The following is a 15,918-nucleotide window of genomic DNA, read 5'->3' as shown; positions in this document are numbered from 1 at the left end:
GTCACTAGTTGTTTTTTAAAAAATGTTTCTGTCGAGGAGCGAGAGTCTGGAGCTTCCTTGTATGCCAGTTTGCTACTAATATTTTTAATTTTCTTCTTATTGATACCTGACTTTACAAATTTTATGTAAAGAACAATTGTTTCTTTTATAAGAAAAGGTAAAAATTACTGAGAAAGAGATGGTTGTAAGAAAATATCTCACAATAGCAAAGGAAATATAAACTATATAATAAATAAAAGAAATATAAACTACCTAGTAAGCTTAACAACAGGTGCTTGTGAACTAGAGTGGAAGCACCTTTTACGCAGGAGTTAGATCACAGACTGAGCTCTCAGCTAAAATCTTATATAGTCAACATAACCTAGTATAACACCCAGCACCTTGAGATGCTGACACCACGAAAAGTGCCAGAAGCTGAGGCTGATCCCCCATTCCTGTCCAGAATGTGCTCAGTAAGTGAAAGATGGGCAGACTCACCCACACTCTCTAAACTCTTTGTCTTTCAGATACATATAGTTTTATTTACATCGTTGTTTGAATGTATATTTGTTTAGGCTCAGTCTCCATAAATAGAATTACAAAAGGATATAAAGGGATAAAAAAGATGACTTAAATAAATGGCAAGACATACTGTATTCTTAAATGAGAAATCAAGTATCATGAATATTTCATCCTTTCCCATTAATAGACTGGCAAAATGCAATTCCAATAAGATATATACAGGATGTTTTGCAGGAAACATGACAAAAATAATTCAAAATTTCACATGACATAAACCAAGAATATGAAAGATGATTCTGAAAAAGGTGAGTATAGGAGTAGGGGGTGATGCCACTTAGCTCTTCCTGCTATTAAATCACACTGTAAAGTTACAATAGTTTTAACTTTATGGCACTGATTCAACAACAGATACATCGATGGAAGAGGATAACACAGAAATAGTCTTTTATATTTAGATTAAATACTTGATAAAATAGGCATTATAAATTAATTTGGAAAAAGGACCAACATTATATATAAATGTGTAGAATAACTGATTAGCATTTTGTAGTAAAGTACTATTTAGATCATCCTTTTTATTATGAACCAAAATAAATCCGAGATGAATTTATTTTCAAATATTAGAAAAAGTTGAAGATTTGAGTTAACTATTTATCAGACCTTTTGTGGAGGAAGAATCTTTTTTTTTTTTTTTTTAATAAATTTATTTATTTATTTATTTTTGGCTGCATTGGGTCTTCGTTGTTGCACACGGGTTTTCTCTAGTTGCGGTGAACGGGGGCTACTCTTTGTTGCGGTGCGCGGGCTTCTCATTGCGGTGGCTTCTCTTGCTGCGGAGCATGGGCTCTATATGTGCAGGCTTCGGTAGTTGCGGCACGTGAGCTCAGTAGTTGTGGCTCGCCGGCTCCAGAGCACAGGCTCAGTAGTTGTGGTACATGGGCTTAGTTGCTCTGCAGCATGTGGGATCTTCCCGGACCAGAGCTCAAACCCATGTCCCTGCACTGGCAGGCAGATTCTTAACCACTGAACCACCAGGGAAGTCCCAAGAATCTTTAAGTTTGAAAATAATAGAAAAATTTCACAGATGGAAAGTGCAACTGATTTAACTCAAACAGTTTTAACTGCCATTAACAAGGTAAACAAGATAAAAAGAAAAAAAAAACCACTGGAAAATATGTGCTGTACAAGTGGCAGTACATTTAAAATTGGGAGATTTCACATATATACCCAAATCTCAGGCTTATTTGAAAAAACGGAAAACCCAGTAACCTGCCTTGTTTAGGCTGTACAGTTTATCACGGTGGTTCCCTCACTGTGTTACTTCTTTTTTGCTTCACTCATTCACCCATGGGCCCTGGAGATTGCTGCTCCTTGCTCAGAACAATTACACCACTTGCCTGACCAGTACATTGGGTAGATTTGCTTTTCTGCCACTTCAGTGACCTCTCCTTGCCCTCAAAAGCAACTTTATGATCTTCTTCAGACTCCCCTGCAAGGGCCAGTGGGGTTGTCAAATCTTTGCGTCTCTGAGGCCAGGAGAGCTAGTCCCTTCCTGGAAGTCAGCAGTTCTAAACTTTCTTCCTTGGCCTTTTCTACTGCTGCGCCCAATCTTCTGTCTCCTGGGTCACCTCTTCTATTTTCCCCACCTCTTCATTCGTGCCCCAGGCAAGTGGCAGCTGATTGGTCTTCTCTTGGCAGGTACAAGTGGGTGCTAATGAATGAAAGAATGTGCTGTCCTTACACCTGATAAAGAGGTAATTGACCCCCACCTCCTCTCTCCCCACCCTCAGTATTTCTTTTTCTGTGCAATAATCTGCATAGGCAAGACAGAGATCCTGGTTTAGACCCTAGTTTAGAAATTACACTTGACCTGAGAGCTCACAAAATGCTTAGATTTTATTCCAAGGTGCAAAGTTCCCAGTGGTGTGGTGATTGACAACATTATTTAAATAAGGCTTTGAGACCTTTGACTCTTGTACGACACAAGCAGATTAAATCAAAGGGCTGAGATATCCATCTGTCTGTCCATATGTCCTTCCATGCATCCAGTCAGCATTTATTTAATGCCTACTCTCTGCCAGGTTCCTTTATGTACCGTGTCTTCAAAGTGCTAAAAGGTGAGCCCTATTTTACTGATGAGAAAATGGGCTCAAGGGGTTAAAATAGTTTGCTCAAGTTTATATAACTCAGAGATAAAAATCAAATTCTAAAGTTCAAGACCATTACAGTTAACAGTTCTGCCCTGAAGAAGTTCACGATCTAGTAGAGACTATTTTAGGTGTGATTGTTATGAATGCATTCCAAATTTAAGTTAAAAGTTCCTGCTGTTGTCTCACTTATCTGGATGTTTTTGCCCATAGCACTCAGGAGACCAAATTATTTGAATAATTACTAGTAGACACAGTATCAGAATGTGGAGTGTCTTACTTAGTAATGAGTTACCAAAGGCCTTCCAAGTGGGCACGGGTGGATGACTTCATGGACAAACTCATTTGTGCTTGGTCTCTCTGGATTTTCCCTCTCTCACATTTCAAACAAGCTGTCAAACCCTTAGCATTTCCTTGCCTTGGGGAATTTTTGTGGGACAGTAGTAAACAAAACTGCTGGAAGTCTGTGACTCCTCCTGTATTTTGTTAATGCTTCTGGCAGATTAGACTGTGTGTTCAGAACGAGGATGATGCGGGAGAGCAGGAGGACCCTTAAGGGTCAAAGAAGGACAAGAGAAAGTTGACCCCCAGCCTGGGGAGTGGTTTCTGGTCAGTGAGTTGCACACATGATATGGGATCCACTTCCACTCTATGGCAGTCCCTGGGGAGGTGGACAGACCTCAAGGGGATGACTTTGTCAGACCCCCTGGAGGTTTGTCAGTGCAAGACTCTGGGAACAGGGGCACCATTCTGGGTGGCAGCCTGGAAAGGGGAATTCTCAGCGAAGGCTGTGAGTCAATCACAGTGATGGCTGTGAATCCATCTCCTGCCAGCCCAGTGGACTAGGGCCTTACTGTCAGAATGTTGTTGATTACAAAACAAAAAAAACAAAAAAACCCAAAAAAAACTCCAAAACGCACATGGAGTACATGCCAGAGTTTTCTTTCCAAAATGCTTAGAATGAAGCATTTTTTTTGCTACTTCTCCTTTGCCTCCTGAATCAAATTTCTCAGGGCAGTTTTCAGGTCTTTCCCACTCCCAGGCCAGTCTTCAAGTCCCTGAATGTCCCTGCCCTCAGCATTTGGACCCCATGCTCCAGCCACTATGAACTGTTGGCAGATGCACCCCCTGCCCCTGCCCCATACTCTCCTGCCTCCAAGCCTTTGTGCACGTTGTTCCCTCTGTCTGTAGAGCTTTTCTCTGTTCTCTGGGAAGCTCATCTTTCAAAGCCCTGGAGGTGCCTTCCCAGACCCTCCTCCCCTAACGCACACACACACACAACACAGAAGAATTAATCATTTCCACCTTTCTGCTTGGCGGCATTTTATTATTTGATCAAAGTTAGGGATTTAGGGCCTGTCTCCCCAGTTGGTTGGAAGCATCTTGAGGTTTGGTGCTATGAGGTCTGGTGCTGATTCATCTCTGATTCTCCAGGACCTAGCACAGCACCTGGCATGTGGAAGGTGACCCGGCAAATGTGTACAGGATGAATACGTCGGAGAATGAGTGAAAGCACAGAAGGACACAAAGAGCCACCAGGATATAGAGTGGACATCCGTGTACCACGCCCAGTGCCTGCCATGGATGGACAGCTTTGAGCAGGGCAGAGGAATCCTATATCAGAGAGCACCACCAAGCTGGAGTCACACAGCAGAAGTATGTGAAGATCTTAGGTTTGAAGATGATTCAGGTATTCCCTGTACTCTTTTATTTCATACTATTTGCTGATTTTTGTGGTTCTACTAACCTCGAGGCTTTTATAAGCAAAGAACCGGGCATTAATGAAGCAACCATTAGGTGTTTGGTTCAGGGTATTTCACAACACTGTGGGTTGGTATCATTGTCCTCATTTTACTGATGAAATCAACCTAGTCTCACACAGAGGTTAAGGAACTTTCTCAAGTCCTTACTGTGAAGCGAGGTCAGATGCAAACTCAGTTTTGCCTTATCCATCAGGCACTAGTGTCGATGTCCCAGTGGGAAAAGGGATCTTCAATTAGGATAATTTGAGGAGTGTTTACTCACAAAGACACTAAGTACAAAGCTACTTAGTGGGGAGAGGGGAGCCAGAGGGGCAGTCCAGGAACCTAGGCTGGGAGCAACACAGTTGTCAGCAGGGGGAGAACGGGAGCAGAAAGCAAGAAGGAGAGGTGGTTGTGAAGCGCACACCTCCCTGTGCAGAACCCAGACGGCCTGAGGCAACCTCCTGCTCTCTGCCCTCCCATTATCGGGCTCCCAGCAACCAGTGAGCCCACGGGCAGGGTCCATAGGGGCCCGCCTCCACGGCAGAGAGCAGGGTGGGGCAGGAGGGAAAATGGATGTGGAAGGGCAAACAGAAGACATGTATACCAGCAGCATCTCACACAGGCAGGCAAGAGCAGGGGGACATGAAGGGTGGAGACACCTGATCAGGCCACCTGGCACCCAGGGGACATTCTTACAAAATTCCAATGACCAGTGACCGTGGTCCTTTTACTGCAGGTCATACTCCCACCCTGCACAGCTTTCCACTCTACTTGGGAGGCCACCCACCTCCACAGCTCCTCATGGCTGGGGTCAGTCCAAGACCAAGTGATAGAGACCAAGGGCTCTTCCTTCTGTGACCCTTGTATAGAAGAGACAGTCACCACAGGAGAGTACCTGATGGCCTTTGTGGGTCCCATCTCTTTGCAGCATCTGATTTCTCTTTGAATGAGAAGAGCAATGGGCAGCAGGCCAAGATCTGCCTTTCCTCTCCCACCCCCGGCTCCTCACATCCCATCCCATTTGAGAAGAGAAGGGCAGTGCTGTCTTTCCATCAGTTTCTCTCATGCTTGCTTCCCTCACCTTTTCTCCTTCTTAATCTACCCGTGGCTCCTAAAAGGATTAATTAGAAAGATGTGAGCAGGGGTTGGAACGTCAGAAAACAATCGTCACTTTCCTATCTGACCTCTCTCACCAGCTGCAGAATTAACAAATTGAATGTCCTCAGCAGACAGGAGTGGCACATGATACGAAGTTCATTACGAGCCTCGCCAGGGACCGTGTGCGAAGCCCCATTTAAACAACTCTTGCTGATTAAATTCCTCCCAGGCACTCCCGCCAGACACTGTTAGAAAATACTCACATCCAATGGCTTTTTAATTTTTTTTAAACATGTGCCAATTATTTGCCTGCTATCTGCAGGTGCTGGCAAGCATCATTGCCGGCCTCACTGTCTACACTCTTATCCACTCGGCGCCTGCCTGGGGGCTCACGTCGTCAGGAATAGGACCCTGGGCTCTGGCCTGGGCTGTCAAAAGCTCTCCAGCCACCCTCCAGGACTGGCCTGCCCCGCCCCCAGCTCCCAGCCCCACACGTCTCACCTTCTGAGGCTCAGGGCTCTCTCAAATGTTTCAAGGTGACAACACAGACCCGGGTGACCTGCTAGAAGTGGGGCCCAGAGGGGCAGGCACACATTTGTGCCTGGGCCGGTGCCAGCCGCCTCCCAGCCAGGGTGTGCTTCAGACCTGGGCCAAACAGGGACATATAATCGCCACCTCTGGGAGCAGGAGGAGGGCAGGGAAGGGCAGTGAGATCCTGCCTGGGAAAGGGCTTGGCACTTGCTCACAGGCCCCTTTCAAATAAGTTTCAGAATGCCCTTCTCTTCCTGCTCTCACTTCAGCTATCCTGATGACTTAGTTCACTCCTTGTTTGGTGCTTAATTAAAGCCAATGAGTTCTTAGCAGTTTAATAGGTGCCAATTAATATCCAAAAGTGAGGGTTCAAAAATATAAGCAATAGAATTTTTATCCTGTTCATATTTTTTTTAACAAAGGTAATAGAAAAGTTTTACCAATAACAGGTTTTGCAGCTGTGTTTCACTGTGACCCACTCCCCACCCTCGACCAGCTCCGGGGATGGCACCTTCCTCTTGATTTCCCTCCCTGTCTACACCTTTGGAATTCACTTCATTATTAGCCTGTCTAGTTTTCTCATATGAGACGGCGTCTCATCTCACTGATGATAGCAGCTCTGGATCAGAATAAACACTTCCTACCCATCTTCTTTGGAAAGTCCTGTCTTGCCCTTGGATGACACGCCAGGCTAGTCAGTGGGCATCCTCTCCCTGCCACTTTCACCTTCTGGCACTTATGAGACCTTGGTGTTCCTGCTTCCCATTAAATGAACTAAGAACTGCCATGAATTGAATGACAGAGCTAAGTAGTTACAAGGAATTGCAGGAGTGATTGAAGGAACTGAACATGTTTATCTCAGAGAAGAGAGAACTTGGGGTGGGAGAGGAACACGAAATCTGCCTTCAGACACCTGACAGGCCTTCGTGTGGAAGAGAAGACAGACTCGGGTTCTGGGTCCGTATGTGGGAGAACCAGCATCAGTGGCAGGGAGGTAAAGGAGGAACACATTTTAGCTCAGTATAAGAAATGACCTTATAACAATCAGAGCTACACCGAGAGGTGGTAAGCTCTCAACCACTGGAGGTGTTCAAACAGAGGGCCAAGGACCCCTTGGTGAGTATATAGGGGTAGGTGAGAGGTGGGGAGGCGGGTGGAAGGGCATCTAGAAGAGCATGATGACCAGATTAGACCTTTTAAAAATTTTCTTCCAAATTTGAGATTTTATGATTCCCTTTTCAGAAATAAGCATAGTCCTTTCCAGCCACAGCACCTTAGAGGCTTTGCGTCAGGAAGGACAAGGTGGTCCTAGAGGGAATCCAGAAGGAAAGATAGCCCCAACCAAAGATTAGGGAGGAGAGAGAAAGAAAACAAAAGAATTTTAAAAAGTGCAATAGATTGGGGCCATTTAGTGTAGGGACACTATTTTATATACTTTAATAGCCTAAAAAGGATCACTGTGTTAATAAAGTCCTGCACAAATTTGAATATTTATAATGGCTATCTAGTTAGGAAGAAAAGTTAAGAATAAAATTCAGTGAAATTTTGAATTCAGAAGTAAGGATTTCTGATTTAACTTGGTGTATAATGCCTAGTATAGCCCTCCCGGTTCCCCCATGGCAGTATAAATATCCTGAAAATGCAAACAAACAAGCAGGTAATAATCCTTTAACAAAATATAAGAAAGTTATACGTTAAAGCAAATTCTGGAGATAACTGTTATTGATGACCTCATCAATAGGAAAGGACTGAGAAATAGTTTTGGAGCACACTTCCTCCGATTAAAACATCCCAAATCCAAAGAGAGGAGATGAAATAAACTAAACACCTTCCTACTAATGTCCTTATCTTCAAGTCACAGGGACAAGGATTAGAAAAACAAGCTGTCTCCCCTCCACTCTCTTTAGAGCTAGCCAAGACGCTGGAGCCCTATCTTTCCCCAGGTTGCCACCCACCATCCCTCTGCTTCTCACACCATTGTCTTCAGATCATTTTCCCTTGTATCCATTCAAAAGCCACGTTTCCCACAAAGCAGAGGGGAACTGGAGGAAGCACACTGCATCTTGGCTCACTTAGATGCCCAAAGAGAAGCATCAGAAGCAGGGTAGAGCTTCTGGACACAGTTCTGGATAAGGGGCATCATCTTTCATGTTCTAAACTATGTATAAGAGGAGTTAAACCTGCATCTTGGGAATTCCCTGGTGGTCCAGTGGTTAGGACTCCATGCTTTCACTGCCAAGGGTGCAGGTTCAACCCCTGGTCAAGGAATTAGGATCCCTCAAGCCGCGCAGTGCGGCCAAATTGCCCCCCCCCCCGGCAAAAACCAAAAAAAAATCCCAAACAAACAAATAAAAAAACCCTCTGCATCTTACAAATTGACCTAGGGGCTGGTTCTTAGCTCTGTACTTTAGAAGGGTAGTTACAGCACCAAAATGTGCAGTGATGGGGGCTGTGGGAAACTCCAGGCTTGGATAGCAATCTGTTCTCTCAAGGATGAATGGAAAGAAAAGGTTAATAAGGGGCCTATAGAAAGGTACTGCAAATTATGGGCGACTTTACATGATGATTCATGGCTCTAAATTGTTATCCTGTTAGATAAAGAAGAGACTTGTGGAATAAACCTTCTTGCTGTCTACACTTATGAAACAGGAACAGGAAGCTGCAAAGTCAGAACAGGCTGAGATGAAGGTAGTGTGCAAAAGTAGTTTGCTGAAATAAGAAAAGAATGCGGGTAATTCCAAATGCAGTAGCAGGATTAAAATCTAATTGAAGATGGTAAGTAAAAGATAAGATCTTGCAGAAAATTATACCAGAAATGAAGAGGAGAAACTTGAAGAAATCTTCCTGACCATAGTGCAAAATGATTAAAACATAAAAATGGTGATGGATGGCAGATCTTGAGACTTAAGGATGTATATAGCAAACCTGAGAATTACACATGCCACAGAAGATAAAACCAAAGTCGAATACTCAAGATCACCTTCAAATTAGGGCTTCCATGCCAAGATGAGAGGTATAAATATCTCAAATAAAATACTAGCAAATTGGATTTGACAGATTATTAAAAGTGTTATCTATTATAATGAACATAGGTTTAATTTCAGATATGTAAAAATAGTTTAATATTATTACAAATTTCTTAATCAATGATTAGTTTAGTAATCAATGGATCAAAAATAAAAACCAATATGATCATTTCAATATATATACTTCAAAATGTTTGATTAAATCTAATACTCTCAGGTTCCAAGCTCAGTCAGACTTTTAGGTTGCATATGCAAATATTTTCTCCGCCCCCAATTTTATTTTACTCTTGGTCCTATCATGGGATTTACTTTTTTCAGTATTCCTGGTGTTTTGCAAGTAGTATTATGACTTTAGGTTAACCACCTGAGTAAATATGAAAACTACTCCCTATCCCTCCTAGTCCTCACCCACAGTGGCCCCTGCATTTCCCAAGTGCTCCACTATCCCTCTTCCAGGCCCCTCCTAGCCCCTTTGCACTCCAGGGTTTCCATCAACATTGTTCTCTAGGCTCAGCCAGTCTGTAGCTCCTCCAGGGTTGCAGGTTGGGTACATGAGGTGGCACTCATCTGGAATGTCCCTCACACTCGTGCCTTGATCCCTGAAACCCCTGTAGAAGGAGATGCAGACTTTCATTCCACATAGCAAAGCCCTAGTGGGGAACACGAGGGCTCAAATCAAACTGATATCAGAGGAGGGGGAGGTAGGAGGGAAAAGGGGGTTCTAGGACATCTGGGGCTGGGGAAGGGAGCAGAAGAGACAGAATAAAGAAACAGAATCAGTCATTACCCATTTCATAATCTGTCACTATCTTCTGTCCTCATGGGTTGGTGGTGGTGGGATAGCAGGAATGGATACAGCAAAGTGCTGAAATTCTTGGCTACATAAACATGGGAGTTTTGAATCTCACTGTGGAGTCCCATGTCAGCCCTCACGTCTTCCAGTGAATCCACAGATTTATGAGACATGGATTGAATAGCTGAAGAACTGGATCAGCCTAATCCAACAAACATAATTCTTGCATGCTTCTGTGCCTTTGCACATGCTGTTCCTGCTGCTTGGAATGCCCACCCTGCCCTGGTCCACCAGATAAACACCAGTGCAAATCTCTCTCAGACAGAGGGAGGGGCACCTTCCCCTGTGCACATATGACAACCACAGCACTTACTCCATGGAACCAGAATGAGCTGCTCCCAGGCCTGCCTCCAAACTACAGAATGTGTTTCTCCAGAGAAGAGGCCGTGGCTTAACCATTTCTGTATCCACAGCCTTACACTGTTCTTGCTACATATTAAGTCTCAGTAAATATCAGTTTGATGAATGAATAAAGAAACAGAGAATGGGGAGGCGACAACTCTGGGTTAGAGAGGCCCACTTTGAGGAGCAGATAGGTGTTCAAGCCCAGCCAGGGGACTCTATTTTGGACATTCTTGGCCCCCAGTGGCTGGCTGGGCTTGGTTTCTCTCTGAATAGGCCAAACTGAGGATGGGGCTCTGGTGAGCATGTTCGGGCCCTCTGGAATCATGGATACCATGAGCTTGTGGAAGCTCAGGCCATCTGCATGCCTCCTAAGGTCTTCAAATTTGGCTGTACCCCATACCATCAAATTCACACAAATCTGTTTCTTCCATTGGAACACAGATTTAAAGGGCCATCTGCATCTGATGGCAGACCACAAATGACTCCCGCTAGAAGGTCCCTGGCTTCTTAGTCTATTAATAGCCAATTGCACCCGCACAGCTGGGAGTCCTTAGGTCCACAACAGACATGATTGTGGGACAGCCTGGGAACAGGAAAGATCACAGATCTGAGAGTCAGGAAACCCAGTCCTTCACATTGAAAGACTGATATCCTTGGGTCAGTCTTTTAATTCCTTGGAGTCTCAGTTTCTTCATGTATTAAAAGAGAGCACTGGATTAAATAATCTCTTAAACCCAAAATTCTGCATTATTTTAATCAGGTAAATTCTAGTCAATTGTTTAAGCCAAGCACTGATGAAGGGATGGAACAGAATGCTCTACTTTCTATTTTAACACTTTCTTGGTTAACTGACCTCTTGATTGCAGAGAAAAGTCAGAAAATTCAAGCTCTTCCTCATGTTCTTTGCAGTTATATCAGTTGGACAGTAATTTATATCATAGCAGGGTATTAGAAAGCTCTAAACTTGCATCTTACACCTTGGTGAATATATCAATTAAGATCAAACATTTGGACTCTATTTATAGTGGACTGCCTGTTCCCTATCTTGAGTCCCAGGGCTGGAATATGAAAGACTGTTTGGATTGGATAGCAATCAATTAATTGACATTTATTAACATCTACTGCAGGGCCAGCACTGTGCTAGGGCCTCATTTTGCAAATCTCATCTTATGTAGCACTTTCAACACACTTGATCTCTTTTAGTCCTCACAACTGCCCTCCACCTTCCTACGAGCTGTGCTCCCACCAGAGAACAACACAGACCACTTAGAAGTGCTGTGTTTGGAAAATCATTAGTGGGGGCTTCTCCCTGGAAGTGGAAGATGTCACTGCCCAGAGAAGGTGTGACTCTGCAGCTCTTCCCCGACCCAGAGAGCACCCTGAAGGACAGCCACTTGTTCATAAACCTTGAGTTTTCCCAAGACATAGCCTTAAGCTTTACAAGAACAACCTTGTGGGATTTCTTATCCTTCCAACTTTAACTTGGCCAGAAATGCCCTGAGACCAGGCTTTTCAGCTATATTTTAGCACTTCTGCCACTGGCTTCAGCAGCAGCAATAAAGGATAGAGAGATGTGAGACACTAATAGTATTTCACCCACACACCCTTAAAATAACCTAGGCTTCTTGGGAATGGTAGGTGTTAGTTCCGCTTAAGTTTCACATGAAGGTGAAGTGGCAATGAGTCTCCTCAGCTTTTTCCTTTTCTGCACAGAAGCCATCAAGTCAACTTTTTGCTCTGACAAGAATGCTAAGCACCTGGGAAATCAGGAGATGTGGGCTTCTTCATTTATCCTTCACAAACAACTTTTAAACACCTTTATCATGAGAGACATGGATGGTTCCAAGGTGAAACAGACACAGTCCCTGTTCCTTTAAGGAACTCCCAGTCTGGACCAATAAACTGATACATGACAATACCGTGCCATGACAGACATAGCTGCCTACATGCTTAATGAACAGCCTTTCTCCCTTCTTTCTTGCTAATGGAATGCCAATTTTATTCCTATTTAACCTGCTCTGCAGTGGTGGATCTGTTATGGTGGGTCTGAATCAATCACTGCAAGTCTGATGCCCTTTTTCAGTGACCAGCCCTAGGATGGATAGGTGACTCAGTTCTGGCCAGTAAGACTTCAACGGAAGTCTTCAGGACAACATTTGAAAAGGATATTTCTCCCTGATAAAATGTATTACAGGGATAAAACTTTTTGTTTCTGCATCCATTCTTCTTTCTGGGAATGATGTTGTGTAATTATGTGATGCTTAAAATTGGAGAAGCCATGTTGTGACTCAGAGGAGAGCTACAGACAACAACTGTGGATGACAAAGTACAAATCTTGGTGCTTGGGTCCTTGATGGCATCACTGAACCACCAAAGCCAACCTAGGACCATATATCACCTGGTGGAAATAAATGTCCTTTAGTTTGAGCCATAGTTAGTTGAATTTTTTGATACTAGTAGCCAAAAACATTCCTAAATGTTAAAAATTAGAAAAGGGCTTTACCAAGATATATGCTACTAAATTCCTGGGGGAGGAGGAGTTCACCAGCTGGGGAAAGTGGAGAAAAGCATTCCAGGCAGAGGTATTGGCTGAAACAATGGAACAGAGATGTAGAAAGGCATGCTATATTTGGATATGGCGAGAAGTTCAGTGTGGTTGGGATACAGACTTCAAGGGGGGCATGATGAGAAATGGTGCATTCAGAGTCAAGGCTAAGGTTCTTTAACAAAACATAGTGGTTTAAAGAATGTAAAATCTTACTTCTCTCTCATGTAACAGTCCTAAGGGGTGGTCAGGGTAGTACTGCTCTGGGCGGTCATTCAGGGACCCAGGTTCCTTGCTCTATTGTTCTGTCGTCCTCTAGGGTGTTGCCCTCACTGTATGATCCAGGGAATCTCCACATTCTGTCTTCAGGGAAGAGGATAAGAAACCCAAGAAATGTGTGCTGGGTGTTTGAAGGCCCACAATTGGAAGTGGCATGAACACACTTCATTTTTGCTTACGGTCAATTATCAAGAACTTAGGGGCCACAGCCAGGTGCAAGGAAGGCTGGGAAATGTAGTCACTGGCTGTGCAGGCCACTATCCAGCTAATCTTTGTTGCTAGGGAGACTTGGGTCTAACTATGAAAGGCCCTATGCACTAAGATAAAGGGTTCGGAAATGCTGCAGGCAAAGAGAATCACTGAAGAGCTGAGGAGTGACATGACCGAGGCACATTTTAGCTCAGTGTAAGGATGAAGCCTTCCATAATGAGAACTGACCAAAAGTTAAATGACCTATTTAATGATGAAGTCAGTTTCTCTTCATCAGAGATATTTGAATATCTCTGGACCAAATGCTGGACCTGCTATCCAGATGCATTGTTAAAGGGACAGATGACAAGAGAGTAGGCTGGACTAAAGGATCCCTAAAGGAGCACTTGCAATGTCTAAAACCCTTGGCCTCTGCTCTTTCTAAATCTCAGTCTCACGATGGTGGCATGATACGATGGCTTGGGCAGCCTGATCCTGCAGGCAAGGAGACCAGTTACAAGGAAGGATGAGCCAAACTGAGGTGGTGCCAGTGGAAAAAGAGGAAAGAATAGTTGTGAGGGACATGGTAGAGGAAGAATCACCAGGACTTAGTGTCTGTTGGGCTTGGGGGCAGGTTTAGGAAACCAGAAGGTTTAATAATGACCCCAAGTTTTCCAGTCTGCATAACGACAAAGATTTCACCAAGCCACTAACAGAGATAGACAAGAGTAAAGCAGGACATGAGGGAAAGATGTGTTTGGGGTTCCTGTGGGATGTTCATCAGGAAGCTGAAAATGCAGGTGTGGATTTGGTAAAGCAATCAAGGCTGAAGGATTAGATTTGGGAATTGTCAAATACTTAAGACTTAAAATAGGAACTACTGAGCCTGCACTCTAGAGCCTGTGCGCCTAGAGCCCGTGCTCTGAAACAAGGGAAGCCACCGCAATGAGAAGCCCACGCACCGCAACAAAGAGTAGCCCCCGCTCACCGCAACTAGAGAAAGCCCGGGTGCAGCAACGAAGACCCAATGCAGCCAAATAAATAAATAAATAAATAAATAAATAAATAAATATACACACACATATATATATATATATATAAATTTTTTAAAAAAAGGAATTGTCAGGATCACCAGGAAAGAAAGTAAGGAGCAGAAGTGGCATTTACAGACTTTTATTGGGTTCATGAATAGGCGTGTGTGTGTGTGTGTGTGTGTGTGTGTGTGTATTTATCAGATTCTTAAGAGAACCTGTGACTCAAAGAAATGGTAAGAATCACAGCTGTAGAAAGAGAATGTTCTGTCAGAAAGAAGAATTTGGTGAAAGTATTATTCACTAATTATTCACAGGTGCCAAAGGGAAAATTCACTCCAGGAAGAGGATATTTGTCAGTTTCAGATGCTACAGAGATGTCCTGTAGAGGATGGAAATTGAGAAATAGCCTCTGGACTGGATAACCTGTGACCATTAAGCAAGCCAGCTCGGTAGATGGGAGAGGTCACAGTTCAGATCTGAAGTTGTTGAGAAGTGAGTAGGAAGTGATGGCTTAGAGGCCAGAAGTGTGGGTGCCCTTCACAAGAAACTTATTTGTGAGAGGGAGTGACGGGCCAGACACTTAGGGATAGCTGGCTATTTTACCTCGCCAAAGACAAGTAAGTCAGCATGTGGAAGAGAAAAAATCACGGAGAGGAAGAGTGAGAGCCGAAGATTCTGGAATGGTTCTTAGAGGAAGTGGCCATGGCCCAGACTGAAGGTACAGTGGGTGTGTGAGTGAGAGGTGGTCCTGAGGGGGCTCAGTTTAGGCAAGGAGAAGCAAGAAAGGAGCCAGAATACACAGGCATACTGATGAAAAGAGGAGGGAAGCATAGGAAGCTTAAGAAAAATGGCCTTGACCTCACCTGCTAAGAATAAGGGGTCAGAGGTGTTCTGGGGCTGACAGTGTGTTTGGAACTGCTGGTGTGAGGGGTTAGCTGGGGGCGGAAGCATCACTGTCCGCAGAGCTCCGGCGAGGGCCCACGACACTGACTCCCTCCTCCCAACCTGGGCCTCGCACAGGCGCCGCGTGTTGACTGGTTGGTGCAACAAGCCCTGTCCCTTTCCTGCCGCCTGGCTGTTAAGGCATCGCTTTGGCCCAAACATGCATGTGGTCCCTACACCAGTTCCTTGCCCGTGATGTGATTAAATGAGACCTGTGCCTTTAAGGAGTGCCCCCTTCCTCGGCCCTTCCCCCTCCAATTACAGCACTAATTTCAGTAATGGAGCATTAATAGAGTAATGGGCGAGTGAGGCTGGCCTGAAGGAACTGTGGAGCTCAGCACAAATTGAGTAAATAAACCATATATTAGATTTCTAAACAATACTTTTAGTCTAGTCTCCAGGGAAAGAGAGTCGTCAAGACTTACTTAAGTCATCCCTGCAAAGTGTATGTAAAAGAAGCCTCCTTTCAGAGCTTGGCTGTTTGTAGAAGTCGGAAATCTTTCTCTCTTCCAGGGACTGGAGAGATAAGATAGCTGCCGTTCCCACATGTTCCCATCCTTCGTTATTTCCCAATTTCTCCTACTTTGACAGATGTATCAGAGGTGAGAATCCCCAAGAATGCCCCCCTCCTGGGGACCCTCACTGGAGTGGGGGTCACTGGACACCTCCCAGGGAAAAGTAGC

This window comes from Eubalaena glacialis, chromosome 8 (assembly GCF_028564815.1).
Source record: "Eubalaena glacialis isolate mEubGla1 chromosome 8, mEubGla1.1.hap2.+ XY, whole genome shotgun sequence".
Taxonomy (NCBI): Eukaryota; Metazoa; Chordata; class Mammalia; order Artiodactyla; family Balaenidae; genus Eubalaena; species Eubalaena glacialis.
Note: the sequence above shows the minus strand (reverse complement) of the source record.